Source organism: Arvicanthis niloticus, chromosome 8, assembly GCF_011762505.2.
Source record: "Arvicanthis niloticus isolate mArvNil1 chromosome 8, mArvNil1.pat.X, whole genome shotgun sequence".
Classification (NCBI taxonomy): Eukaryota; Metazoa; Chordata; class Mammalia; order Rodentia; family Muridae; genus Arvicanthis; species Arvicanthis niloticus.
In genome coordinates, this window is record NC_047665.1 from 11521208 (window position 1) to 11535570 (window position 14363).

Genomic DNA, 14363 nt, shown 5'->3' on the forward strand with positions numbered 1-14363 from the left:
TCTATTTTACAGAGCCTCTCTGTGTTGCAGGAAGCTGCTCTTCCTGGAAAAGATCTCAGCTTCAGTGGGCTTAGCCACACCCTGCAAATGTTCAGGAGTCTTTGAAAGTGCTTTCACAGTGTTTCTTTGGATTTTGGATCTCTTGAGACAATGTTGCCGGTAACATTTTCTGAAAACCAAAAATACAATGGCTTCACTCAGGTGTTTAAATTCACTGGCCTAAGCCTTTTGTGATAGTCTCTGAGTTTCCACATGGGTCTCTCTTGATAGAATTGGGGCTCACCAAGCCATGTGCTTTGACATTTGTGCATGTAGATGACCTCCACAGCTCAGGTAAACTGTGAGTGCTGCAGGAGAGGGTAGTGGGATAGCTCAGGTAAACTGTGAGTGCTACAGGAGAGGGTAGTGGGATAGCTCAGGTGAGCTCCAAACAGCCACACCTGCAGTCCATTCAGCTCTCCCGATCCCATCTGAAATGCCTCCTGCACACTTCTTTGAACCCACCTTCGTGAGCCTTCTTAGAACCTAGCATGCACCTCTCTTCTTGGGTCCCCTTCCCACTCACCCTGACAGCTTCTTTCTAGTCGGAGGATGGAACTAAGTATACAAGCCTATACTCCTGGAAGCTGAGGTCAGAAAAGAAAGACTAGAAGCTCCCTGGCCTCTTTAGGCAATATTTCTGGAAAGAGAGAATTAAAAAGCAAATAGGCAGTCACTTTACTTAGGTATGATAAGGTCTAGGTGCATCTCCAGCTTTGTGCTTTAGAAACTTCATCTCCAAAGTCAGGTGTTGGTAGTGTTCCGAGGTGCGACCTTTGGAAGGTAGTCAGGGCAGATGAAGCCATGTTACAGGGTGAGGCCCCCTGACGCCATTAGTGGCTTTATAAGAAGAGGAAGAGAGCCAGGCTCAGTCTTGTCACATGATTTCCTCACTGTGCTACAGTGTGACACCATGATCCTCACTGGCTGTCATGTACACACCAGCTCCATGAGCTTCACTTCCTAGGCTCCAGAACTGTGAGTCTCTTAGGACTTTGTGCTGCAAAATGCACTGTGTGGTGCTCAGTTACAAGAACAGGAGGCAAGTCAAGGCCTGTGGGTGATATGCTGGCCACCAGTTCTGTGTACTGAAGTCAGGCTTGAATCCCTCCACGTTTCCACACAGTGTGGGAGAAACACATGCTCAGGCTCAGGAAAGTTTGTAGAGATTTGCCATGTTCACATAGCTGGCCACTGCTCTAACCATCTGACAAAACTAGTTTGTGCCACAGACCTCAAATACGGTGCCAAGCATTTCCAAAGGAAAACTTCAAGTCATTGCATGAAGAACTGTCACCCAAGGGCCTCCTATCCTGCCTTTCTGGAGATAGAAGCAGGGGCCTGTGGGTTGAATATAAATAACACTAGACAAAGTGAGTCAGCTCCTTTAGCTGTTTGGAGAGTCAATTGTGTCAGTCAATAGCCAGTGATGTTGAGCCCATGGGAAACTATAAACATATGCAAAGAGATGTTCAGTAGTTTCCCCCTTTTAATTGGTTTATGGGCCCCTGTTATTGGTTAAGGTTGATTGTCAGATTGACAGGACAAACTAGGTTCTAGGCTGAATAAAAAGGAGAGAGTGAGCGGAACCCCAACATTCATTAGTTAACTGGGGTAGGAAGAACCATACTGAAATGTGGGTAACAGAATTCTATGAGCTAGAATCCTCAACTGAATAAAAAGGGAAATGCCAGCTGAGTGCCAACACTCATCAGTCTCTGCTTCCTGTCTGCAGATGTGGGCAGCTCCCCCACATTCCTGCTGCCATGACTCCCCTACCATAGTGGACTATAACCTTAAACTGTAAGCCAGCATTGGAGCTGAGAAAAAAATGCCTCAGACGTTAAGAACACTTGCTGCTCGCGCAGAGAGCCAGGGTTTGTTTCCTAGTACCCACTTGATGGCTGACAACCATCTCTTAATTCCTGTTCTGATGAATCTCATGGCCTCTTCTGGCCTCTGTAGGCACTAGACACATGGTTATACATGCATTAAAAAATAGTAAAAGAAAATGTGTTCTATATAAATGGTGGGCTATTTCTCAGCCATAAGCAATAATGATGTGCCACTCATTGATGCAAGAACAGAATAGGAGGCCACTCTGTCAAATGAAAACAGCCAGGTTCAGAAAGACAGATGGCACATGTCCTCACTGGTTAGTGGACACTGAAGAGTTGGTTTTGTAGATCGGGGGAGAATGGTGGTCACTGGAGGTGGGGAAGGAAGAAGACAGGAATCAGACAGGGAGCAGATACGGTGAAAGGAGGAACAAGTCTGAGTTCCCCCTATGTAGCACCACAAGGCTTGTCTATCAAATGGTTCATTCACACCTTTAACTCCAGCTCCAGGCCGTCCACTAGCCCCTTCTGGCCAGCATGGGCACCTGAACTCATATGTGCATATACTTCCACACAGACACATATATACATGTAACTAAAAATAAATTACCTTAAAAGAAGCTGAAAGATTTCATAAAAAAATAAAGCTAACTCATGACTGAATTTATAATCTTCTACAGAAAGAATCTCAATGATTGCAATCATAAATTAAATAGTTATCTGGGAAGCCTAAAATGATGCTACAACTGTTCGCTCAGACAGCCATCTTTTTCCCTAGAAGCCAGCCAGCATCTGAGGAAGAGAAACGTCGTGATATTGGAGCATGTGTAATGACAATGAATTAAACCAGACACGTGCAGGACAACAGAAGTGTTTTTACTGTTTCTAGTTTATTCTGCTTGATAATTCACCTCGCAGAGTTGTTGTCCCCCCCCCCCACCCCCCCGTGGTAAAATTTTTACATCCATCAGAGAATTCATCCATCTTTCCAAGATAAGCTTAGGTGATGTTCTCTCTGCATAGAAAATGAATTCTGCGCCTTCTGAGCAGAGCTGAGGAGTGTACCGGGCCATGTTGGCTTGTAAACACAGTCTGTGTGTCCCCGCAGGGCTTGGCAGGGTTGGGCAGCGCTGTGCGCAGTGCTCAGGAAGTGGTGTGCAGAGACACTAATTAGCAGTGGCATCTCTGGGGGGGGGTTCACTCCCCCACCCTTCCATCTATTTGAAGACACAAAAGAGTCCAGTCTAGTTCTTGGAACATGAGCTCGGCAATGACTTTGAAGAGGGGATTTAGTGAAGATGAAAGAGACCCTGTGTGTCCTGTGAAGGAGACCCCGTATTCTATTTTGTAGAGTCATCACTGTTGATTTTACGTTCCCTCATTTCTACTCGGTCTCCAGAGCTCAGCTGCTGCACGGCAGTAATTTCCTTTAGGTCAGACAGACAAGCTAATGACACTGGCAGCTGCGGGCTGCCAAGAGCCTTGTGAAGAAGCTCATGCCTATGGCTCGTGAGGCACTTTACAATTTTTATTTTAATGTACTATTTTGAAAATGAACTTGACATCAATTATAGTATCTGTCCCCATTAGCTGGGAAATCCTCATTTTAAGGTTTTGTTCCTGAGCTCAGTAAATCTCTGGATTTTTCCTTTTTCTTCCCAGGCATCCACCTGGGCTTGGGTATCACGTGCTTATTCCGAGACACACCTGATTTTCCCTTCCTGGAGTGGAAGCACTTGACCTGTTTCTTCTTCCCTAATGTCTTGGTCTGCTTTTATCACAGAGTTCCTTTATTTTAATAAAGATGCCATGACATCAATGCCTTATTTTAAACTAATAACAGCCTGTCTTTATTTCCCATAGAAGGCAAAGGAAGGTATTTAAAAACCAGTTCTTTACATGAAACCTTTCCCCCTGATGTTGGCATAGTCACTCCCTACCTCCTCAGATATGGAAAATACTGGTTACTGGTGTCCATACAAAATAGCTCTCACCCCAGAGGGAGAAGGAATTGGTTTATTCTGAGATAACTATGAGTGGCTGGAGCCCTAGAACCCAGATTCAGGAAGCCCCAAACAACAACTTACAACATGGAAGTGGTTACCAGGAATGCCCATGGTCACAACATTTAGTAAGCACACTGGTGAGAATGGCAGGCAGGCAAGCTAACCAAAACAGAGGGATCTCTGATATGGACCTTAGATGCTACCTGATGACGTTCATAGCGTTTGAGTTGGTAGCAGCTGGTGGTCAGACTCAGGAGATGGGCATCTAGATAGCAGTCAAGGCAAGCAAAAACTGCCCAAGGTAATTTCAATCTCTGGATCTACATCATTCCAATTTTCCATAGCCATCGAATTCTACTCAGTCAATTTATAGAACCTTTAGCAAGGCTGTGGTCACCGCTTGCCAATGCTTGCCCCCGTTGGCCATGCATCTGGAAGTAAAAGGGGATTGTAAGTCCCATGGCACTAGGAACTCTTAGATCTTAGATCCTAGGATCTAAGAGTCGAGGCTAAGAAAGAGGGAAAGTAGTTTTTGAGGCAAAAACAGTAGTTTATGGGCAGAAGATGCCCGGGAACACAGTGCCACCAGCAGCATATTATGATCTGGGATTTGTTTCTTCCCTCCTACCTGAAAAACACTCTTACAGACATATAATACAAGTACTATACATAAAGTTGGAATAATCCAGGGAAAGATTTATTTTCAAGAACAAACAAGGGAAACAGGCATTTTCAAAAATTATTCTTATTTATTCTTCGATAAAACCCTACATATGTGCAGTATATCTTAATTGCATACTGTCCAACCCCCCTCTTCCACTTCTCCTGGACACCTCCTAATGCTTCCTCTTCCCACCTTCCATATTTAATTTTTTTATAATCCACTAAGTTCAATTAGTGATGTGTCCATGAATGCACGTTTGGGACTACCCACCCGGGGAATGTACCCAAAAGAAAAATGACACTCCCTCTGCAGCCATTAGCTGTCAAAATCTCCTCAGCTCCAGCCTCAAGGGCCCCTCTCCCATCCATTCTGGAAGGTTGACTGATCCCAGGCAGGTCTCCATCCGTTCTGGAATGCTGACTGATGCCCTGCAGGTCTTGGCCTCATGGGCCACTCTCCTATCCATTCTGGTCCTGAGCAGGAGAGTCTTGCTGCTGTCACCTCAGGTCATGTCTGGAAGACAGGATTTTACAGCATTCCTTCCCATCCTCCAGGTCTTACATTCCTCACTTCCTCCTCCAGGATGGTCCTGGAGACTTGTGGGGAATGTGTGCAAATGTCCCAGTTAGGACTGAACATGCAAAGACGATATTCTTAGTACTTTGGTCAGTTATGGATCTTTGCATTAACTGATGCCCACTGTGGGGTTGGGGGAGGAGTTTCGAGATTGAGGCCAGCACTAATCTATGTGGGCAATCATAAATATTTAGAAGACACTTTGACATGCGCACTCAGGAAAACAACAGTGGTAGGTTCCCCACCCTACCTGACCACAGGATCTGAGACCTTCTGAGCTGCCGGCTTTTGATCTGGCTCACAGCGTCGGACATGAGGTCTGTGAATCAAATGTAATCACAAAGAGGCTGGTTAATGAGCCTTTTTATAGACTGTCACTGTCACACAGTATAGACCTCTTCTTAGCAGGTTGGTACTGCCACTTGCCGGGTACATGGCTGTGTGGCACCCTTGACCTTTATCCCAGAGCTGCCGACATTGTGCCTTCTGATACTATGCAAAATAACCAGCCCAGAGAAAGGGAAACAGACATTTTAATCATGGGGCAGGAGCCATACTGTTTAAACCAACTGACTATGTTTTCTCCATGTTTTATGAAGCATTGTAATTGTTGTTTAGGACACTTGAATTTATTCCTTATTGTTTTAATTTTAAGGGTTTTTGACTGGTGTGATTTTATAATTTTTGCCTGCTATGGTCAGTTCTAATTTAAGGAAATATTGTTTTTTAGTATTCAAAATATTTTATCTGTGACTAATAATTTTATTCGTCCTATTATTTTGGCAATATACCAGAGAGCAGTTTGGGATAGTCACACTGGAGAAACCAGATAACAACACAATATCATTTTCAGTTCCCTCCCAACAAGACTGTCCTCTTCTTCCTATGAAGAATGAAAAATTATAAAAATCATTTTTATAGAATATATACATATATAGATGCTTTTTAAGTTCTTTTAGGGACATGGAAACTTTTCTCTGAAACAAGCCAGGCCAGTTTCAGGAACTGGCTGTAAAGAATGAAAGTCATTCAGATGGTAAAAACACAATGACAGGGCTGTGGTTCTACGGCTGGAGCTAGTGAGAAATAGTTAATAAATAGTTGACAGGGTAGGGCAGTGACATGGTAAAACCACATTTTTGAGAAAAATGATTATACTGAGTAATTTTCATGGCTATTAACCTTTTAGGTTGGGTTTCTCTGGAATGTTTCACTATTCTTATGTTATGTATCCTTGGAAATCCCTCACCCCCTCCCCACTCCCCTTGTTTGTGGTTTTTCTCTTTAAAAGACCCCTTAACCCGTCACTTGGGGCCAAACCTTGCTCTTGAGAGAGAGCTTGTGGTTTGACCACCGGCCAACTTCCCTAATAAAGCCTCTGCCGATTGCATCCAGGTATGGTTGGTGTCTTGCGAGAGTTCTTGGGTGGCCGCAATTTCCCGAGACTTGAGTGAGGGTCTCCCCGATTTGGGGGTCTTCACATACACCTAACAGTATTACTGACACAGAGAGATGAAATACAAGATTTCTGAGAAATCATAGACTTGAAGGAATAATAAAAATCTTATTTTCATTTTAAACCAAAAAGGGAAACAAGACTCTAAAAGAAATTGTTTTTATAACATCTACTTTTAATTAACAAAATGTGAGTGCTGGATACTGTTTATCAACCTTGGCTAACTGAACTACAGAATACTGTGGTAGTTTAAATGACAATGGCCCCCATAGGCTCATACATTTGATTATTTGGTCCCCTGTTGGTAGAGTGTTCAGGAAGGATTAGAAAGTGTGGCCTCATTGAATGAATTATGTCACTAGGGGGTGGGTTTAGAGGTTTCAAAAATCTATGCCATTTCCAGGTAGTTCTCTCTCCCTCTTGTTCTTTCTCCCCCTCCGCTCCCCCTCTTCCCATCTTCCCATTTTCCTTCCTCCCGCCTCCCTCCTCCCTCCTCCCTTCTCCCTCCAGTGTGTCTCTGGCCCGTGAATCAGGATGTAAGCCCTCAGCTATTGCTCCAGTGTCAGGCCTGCCTGCCACCACCGTGCTCCCCATCACAATGAGCATGAGATCACCCTCTGAACTGTAAGCAAACGCCCAACCAAATGCTTTCTTTGAAGTTGCCTTGGTCTTGGTGTGTCTTCCCAGTAGTAGAACAGCAGCTAAGACACTTCAGCGTTGAAGTTATTACCTCTTAGTTCCACATTCTTACTTGATCATCACGTCAGGTTATTCCATGGCAGGAATTGTAGACATCTTAACAGATTGAGCACTAAATCTAGAGATGAGTTGAAGTTTAACATTTGTAATATACATAGTAACACTGTCAGCTAATTGTGTGGATCCAATCCAATCTCTCTCCTTTTTTTCCCCTGCAGGGAGAAATTTAATTGTTTTTTACTATAGGAGTTTGGACTTGAAACAGAGGGACCCCCTGTTAAGGTTTGAATGTACTTAGCCCAGAGAGTGGCACTATTAGAAGCTTTGGCCTTGTTGGAGTAGTGTCACTGTGGGCATGAGCTTTAAGACCTTCATCCTAGTTGCATTGAAGTCAGTCTTCCACTAGCAGCCTTCAGATGAAGATGTTGAACTCTCAGTTCTTTCAGGGTCTCTAAGGCATTACTGGTATGGCTTTTTATGTTGTAACTCTTTGCCACACACCAAATTCATCACATACTATATACCCAAAGCCTGGTTCGCAGGGAACGGATGTTGACACATAAAAGAATGTGGGTTTAAAAGATCGATCTTCTAAGTTTGTGACTATCTCTGTGACAACTATCCTGACCAGAAGCAGTTTGTGGAGAGCATTGGCTCACATGATCCAGTCATAGTTCAGCTAAGAGGGAAATCAAGGCATGAGCTCAAGCAGAGGCCTGACCCTGGGAAGAACGTGTTTCCTCTGGCTTCTTCATCCACCTTTCTCTTATTGCCCAGAAAACCACTTGCCCAGGAAAGGCTATGTTTTCCCACATTAATAATTAATCAAGAAGATGTTCCACAGGCCCTCACACAGGTCCATCTGATAAAGGCAGATCCTTAACTAAGACTCCCTCTTCCCAAATATGTCTAGGTTTGTGTCAACAGGACGAAACTAGCTGGGACAGCCATTCAGTGTTATTATGAGAATTATCTCTCCTGATAATGCCTGCTGGGAGAGATAAAGCCCACCCGATTGCTTAACACCAGGGACAAGATGTTTTCAGTCTGCTGGCAAACTGTCAAGAAAACGTCGGCTCTGCGTGTAGCTAGAAAAAGCCTTTGCATGCTAATTGGTGAATTTAACCATAGAACTTTCAGATTTGTACTTTGTTGTTCTGATATCTCTATTTTCCCATCCTTGTCATAGTCAAGTATTTGAAAAAAAAAAAAAATCTCACTTATAAGTATTCCAAAGCTAGTGCCTGTGAGTGGGCTCAGAAATAAAAGTACTTGCCCCGTGCCTGCATCTCACATGGTGGAGAGAACAGATTCTTGCAAGTTGTCCTCTGACCATAGATGCACACCATGAAACATATGTGTGTGTGCACACACATGTGTGAGCGTGCTCGAGCATTCACACACACACACACACACACCAAACAAACGTATAAATATACCTTAAAAGGAACTATTTCAAGTCCACATGTGTAAATATTTGACTTAGATGTGCTAGAAGCATTGGCTTGAGCTTCTCAGTAGAATTATTGCCCTGTAATGAAATTAAGCTTCAGAAGATTTACTGAGAAACTCAGTTCACACCTAAGGTTTTGACAGCGCATAATTTCAAGCTGCATATATTGTTAGTATCCAAAAGTAGCACAAAAACTGAGAAAAGAGAAATCATGAATGTGTTTTTTTGTCATTCTAAATGAATGTGTGCAAGCCCTTGGAAACGGAGCCCTTATACCAAGCAGCGTTGGAAACGGAGCTGTTGTACCAGGCAACACTTGTTTTTGCTACTCTTCTTCTCTCTGTGCCTTTGACATTTTCATTTTTTTTTTCAAAACATTTGTGTGAGAGGAAGAGGAAAAACAACCTCCTTTTATAATCCAGAGGGAAAAAAGGTTCCTGAGAAGAAAAGGCTTGATGTAATGGGTATTCATCCACAGAAAGTAAACACAGGCACTCACGTAACTATTCAGCTCAGACAGTGGGTACAGTTGGGGCTGAGGGCTTTGTTTGCAGTCACGCTAAGACAGAGAGCAACAGATGTACATATGCTATTAAATGTTCAAAATTACATTCACCGGTGCTTGTGTGTGTGTATATGCACGTGTGTGTATGTGTGTGTTTGTGTATGTGATTATGTGTGCACATGTGTGTATGTATGTGTGTATACATGTATATCTGTGTTTATGTATATGTGTGTATATACATGTGTATATGTGTGTATGTGTATATTTGTGTGTATGGGTATATGCATATGTGTATGTATGTGTATATATGCATGTGTGTATGTATATGTGTATTGATGTGTGTGTGCATGCTTGCTCATGTGAGTGCACACATGTGCGAGAAAGAGAGAGAGAGAGAGAGAGAGAGAGAGAGAGAATAAGAAGTGAAACCATGAAAAGAAGAAGGAGCTCAGGGTGGGGATGGGACCCAGTAGAATACGGATGACATAAAGATAGAGGTGGGCTTTGGAGACAGAAAGGGGACCACCAAGAGAAACACTCTATGATGGGGAAGGTGTTTGGGGTGGACATTAATAGGAACAGTGCATTTGAAGTTGACATAACAAGAGCTGGAGAGGTGGCTTAGTGGTTAAGGCTACTTATTGCTTTTGCAGAGGACATGGATAAGGACCAAGCATGAAAATGGTGGCTTATAACCATTTGTAACTCCAGTTCCAGGGAATCTGCAACCCACTTCTGGTCTCCAAGGGCCCTGGGCATACGTGTGGCACACATACATGTATGCAAGCAAAACACCAATGTGTATAAAATAAAAATAATAAATCTTTTTAAAAATGGCGGTAATGAAATACACTACTTTGCATGCTAAATGAAGAAAAAAAAAACCCTAAAACAGAAGAAAAAGGCATAACAACAATAACAAACAAACAAAACACCAAAAACCCCAAATATCCAACAACAACAAAAAATAGTAACAACAAAAACCACAAACACAGACCCACAGCTAGAAACACTAATAAACAGCCCATTGTGGGGTTAGGTCATCCCTGGGATAGGAGTGTTGAACCTGGCAGCAGCCACTTGGAGTTTCATTGTAAGGTTTGATTTTTCAAACCTTTATAAATCTGTAGAGTTTTAAAGAAAAATTTAAAAGCAACAGATTACTGAGAAGCCCTCTACGTGCTTCAGTTAAATTGTTTACTACACATGTAAAAAAACAATACATTCACTAAGTCTTTTCAAAAAGCGTGAACGGGGCTGGCGAGATGACTTGTTGGGTAAAAACCACTTGCTGCGGTAGCCTTATGGCGTGAGTTCCGTCCCCAGACTCACATGAAGGTGATGGAGAGAGCAGACCACAGAAAGAGCGAGGGAATTATATCACCTGATATGTGCAACTCCTCAACCTTACGTTAGCATCCGGATGTTGTTAGGACTGGTGCTCTGTTTGTCTGCAATGAGTCATGCTTATGTGTGGAATCATCCTTTTCCTGGCCACAGTCCTAGAAGGCTTTGCTTCTGCATAGGCAAAAGATGCAAATGTACCCTTCATTTAGATACTGTGAACTTTAATGAAATTTGATGATACACAAAACAGTAGACTTAAATTCAATTATTGAAACATTTCATATCTGTGACGTGGTAGTTAACTTGTTACCGGTATCACTGGACATGGAAGGTGAGGTGGTTTTTGAAAAAAATTTATTGTAATTTCTAATGTTTATATTATTAGTCTGATTAATATACCTAAACTAGAGGCATTTAAAAGTGTTAATGTGGTGTTTATTAAAACTTGGACATTTTTAGAGGTTCAAAGGACAAAACGGCATGACTAGTTTCAGGGACCCTCTCCTCTGACATGGCCAGTCATATCAGTGGCCCTTACCCCTGCCACGGTCAGCCCATGCAGTCATTATCCCTTTGCATGCTCCTTGTCTCCCACCCTCTCCAACATGACTCTTCCTCTTGTCACAGGATCCAACTTTAGTGTGAACTGCACACCATGTTCCTATGTTCTGGATCCCACCTGGGTTGCCTACTGGGAGGAGCCGGTGGGAGAAAGCAGCCTAATATTTGTTTCTTTCAGAATAGTCACTTCAGAGATGCTGTTAAAGAAAAAAAAAATACTCCTGCATTCACTGATATGGTGGTGCAGTTTGAATGTGATATTTCCCCCAACAGTGTTTGAACTCTTGATCCCTGAGTAGAGTGCCCCCTCTGGAAAGTTGTGGAACTTTCGGTAGGTAGAATAATTGAGTCACAGGCCTTGACATTTTATAGCCTCTCTACCTGAATGCCATCTCTGCTTCCTGACTGTTGACACAGTGTGACCAGCCACCCCATGCTCCTCCCGCTTTGCCTTCCCCACCACGATGGACTGTACCACCAAACTCGGAGCCAGAATTAACTCCTCTTCATGTAGTCTCCTGTCAGTTGGTCACAGCGCTGAAAAAATTGACTGTTGTGGATGGTAAGGATGATGTCATTCAGTCTGCAGTAGGTGCTAAGCTATGGCAGTAGTGGAGAAAGCTGAGTGGCAAAGGAACCTTAAAGATGGCTATGGGACTCGCTAGGTCTCCTTATTTGTTCTTAGTCATGTGGGTAACACATTCCGTGAAGCTTCTACTCAGTTTCTTCCCTGTGTGCTCACATGTCTTTTTTGATTTTAGGATTTTTGTTTTAAACAGTAGACCCATTGCAGAGCCCAAGTAAGCTATGAAGTGGAAAGCTGTGACTTGCCTTCTCTCTGAGTGCAGAAGGAGAAAAAGAAAAATGGGTGTAGTCAAAGAGTGGATAGCACTGATGGAAAGCAGGTAGGTCCACACAGATCATGGTTGTCGGTGTCTTAGGTCCTTCAGAGGGAAGGGGATTCATTCAATATAGCACAAAGGTCTCCTGGCCTGAGGAGCAGAGCCTGCAGACCCACAAGGAAAGCCACGACCTCCTTAAATTAATAAAAAACTACAAAGGCACAGGGTTTTAAATCTTAAAAATGTAAAATAGTAGTTAGGTTTAAAAATTTTTTAAAAATTTTGTGTGTGTGTGTATGCATGTGTGCCTGCCTGTACATGTATCCATGTGTGTGTGCGTACGTGTATGCATGTGTGTATGTTGTGAGCCCTTGTATTTGCACATGTGCGTGTGTGTGCATATTGTATGCATGTCTGTGTGAATTCACATGTGTGCATGTGTGTATGTATAGCTACATGCATATGCACGTATGTGTATGCATATGTATATGTGTGTGGGTGCATGTATGTATACATGTGTGTACTTGTATGAATGTGTGTATGTGACTGCATGTGCACTCACGCACATGTGTGTGTGCATATTTGTGTGCATGTCTCTGCATGTGTATACATGTGTGTGCATGTGTGTGCACGTATGTTACAGCATAACTCAGTGGGCTATGGCTATGGTTCTATGGCTCAGTTAATGGAGGGTTTGCCTTAGCATTCACAAGGCATAGGCTGGAACCTTAGCATCACATACACCACGTATGGTGATGACTCTTGACTGTAATCTTAGCACTTGAGAGGTAGAGACAGGAGGATTGGATGTTCATATGTTTAAGGTCATCATCAGTTACAGGAAGAGTGGGAGACAAGTTGTAGATATATGATATGATATATGATTTCTCAAAACAAACCAAAAATAAAAACAACCCTCACTCCCCTTCCCATCCCCATACAAACCAAACTACAACAAGGAAACCCATAATACAGAAGGGAGGACCAAAAGAAGCCTAAACCCCCATCTCTCTACGAAAAAATAATTCCAGTAGCTGCAGGAAAATCACCAAAACACCAGACATCACATGCAGGGAAGCTTCTATCAGAGAAGTCAGAAGGGAGCGTTGAACACAGGGAGGAGTACAAGCAGTTCAAACGGATTGGCTTACCTGCTTGCTCAAAGCAAGGGCAGGTCCCCTCAGGCCCAACTCTTGATGTTTTCAGGAGGTGGAAGGGATGAGGGAGGCTTCCGTCTGGGCTCAACTCCAAGTTTTGTAAAGCATTAACCCTGTTCATGAGGGCTTCAGTCCCTCAATCTAGTCAGGACCCAAATCCCAGCTTCAGAAAACATCACCACTGAGAATTTCAATTCTGGAACATTTACAGTGGGAACCCAAATGTCAACCACAGCTGTAACCATTGTGTGTGGTTTGCAGAAAGAAAGGCTGCATCTAGGTTCCAGTGGCAAAGGCGTGCCACTCGCAGAGAAAGCAACAACAGAGAGTGTTCAGAAATAAAATTCAGGCAAAATCCCTGGGAGGAGCTTGGCTCCAAAAAGTACATTTTATAAACCTAAAGAAATAAAACACACAGAAGAAGGAAGAACCAGAGAAGGTAGGACATTGAGATTGTCAGTTGCCTGTTCTGTCCAGCACCCAGAGGTCAGTAAGAGAAAACCTGGAGGATGGATGCGGCTCCAGTGACCCAGTGTTCACTTAGCATGCAGGAAAGCAAGACTTTGCTCCCTATACTGGATAAACCTGTACTGATGAATCTCAGAAATCCCAAACTGGAGGCGGAGTATCAGAATTCAAGCCAATCCTGGCTAAATAAGAGGCTCAAATCAGCCTGGGATACATGAGATTCTTACCTAGAGAAAGGGAGGAGAGAAGGAGAGAGGGAAGAGGGATGAGGGATGAGGAAGAGGGAGAGGGATGAGGGAGAGCATAAAGCAGCCTCCTGAGTAGTTGCTGGAGCTCAGAGGGAACCACTAGACCTAAAAATAAGGACCAAACCGAGAGAAGCCCGGGGGCGGTGGGGAAGAGGGAGGAAGTGGAAGACTGGTAATTTTCTCTTAGTCATAACGGAGCCAACAGATGCTCCGTGAGAGCGCTAGATTCAGAAAGAAGAGTGAGTATAACACGAAGAATTATAAAAAGAACGCTACAAAAGCAGAATCCATGACTCCCAATTCCCCATGGGGGAACCGCAGTTCACACGGCCACATGACACCAACGGAAATAGCACACACAGGTGGGCTGGATCGCAAAAGGCAGAAAACAGTGGAGTTTTAAGATGAGGTGAAATGCGCCCCGTGGCTGTCTAAAACAGGATCATCTCATCTCTTGAAAAATACATAATAAAGGCAAATGAAGCGCCTGATGGGAAAAATGAA

At 43.4% G+C, this 14363-nt stretch overlaps 1 long non-coding RNA gene across 1 annotated transcript; it reads right to left on the reverse strand.

Annotated features, from left to right (window-relative positions):
- Positions 1–4657: 4657 nt before the first annotated feature.
- On the reverse strand, positions 4658–13733 carry LOC143443174 (uncharacterized). The gene is made up of 3 exons (XR_013111939.1): positions 13138–13733; positions 5374–5442; positions 4658–5060 (listed from the first exon to the last, which is right to left on the reverse strand). It is a non-coding gene; the product is annotated as an uncharacterized LOC143443174 (long non-coding RNA).
- Positions 13734–14363: the final 630 nt, after the last annotated feature.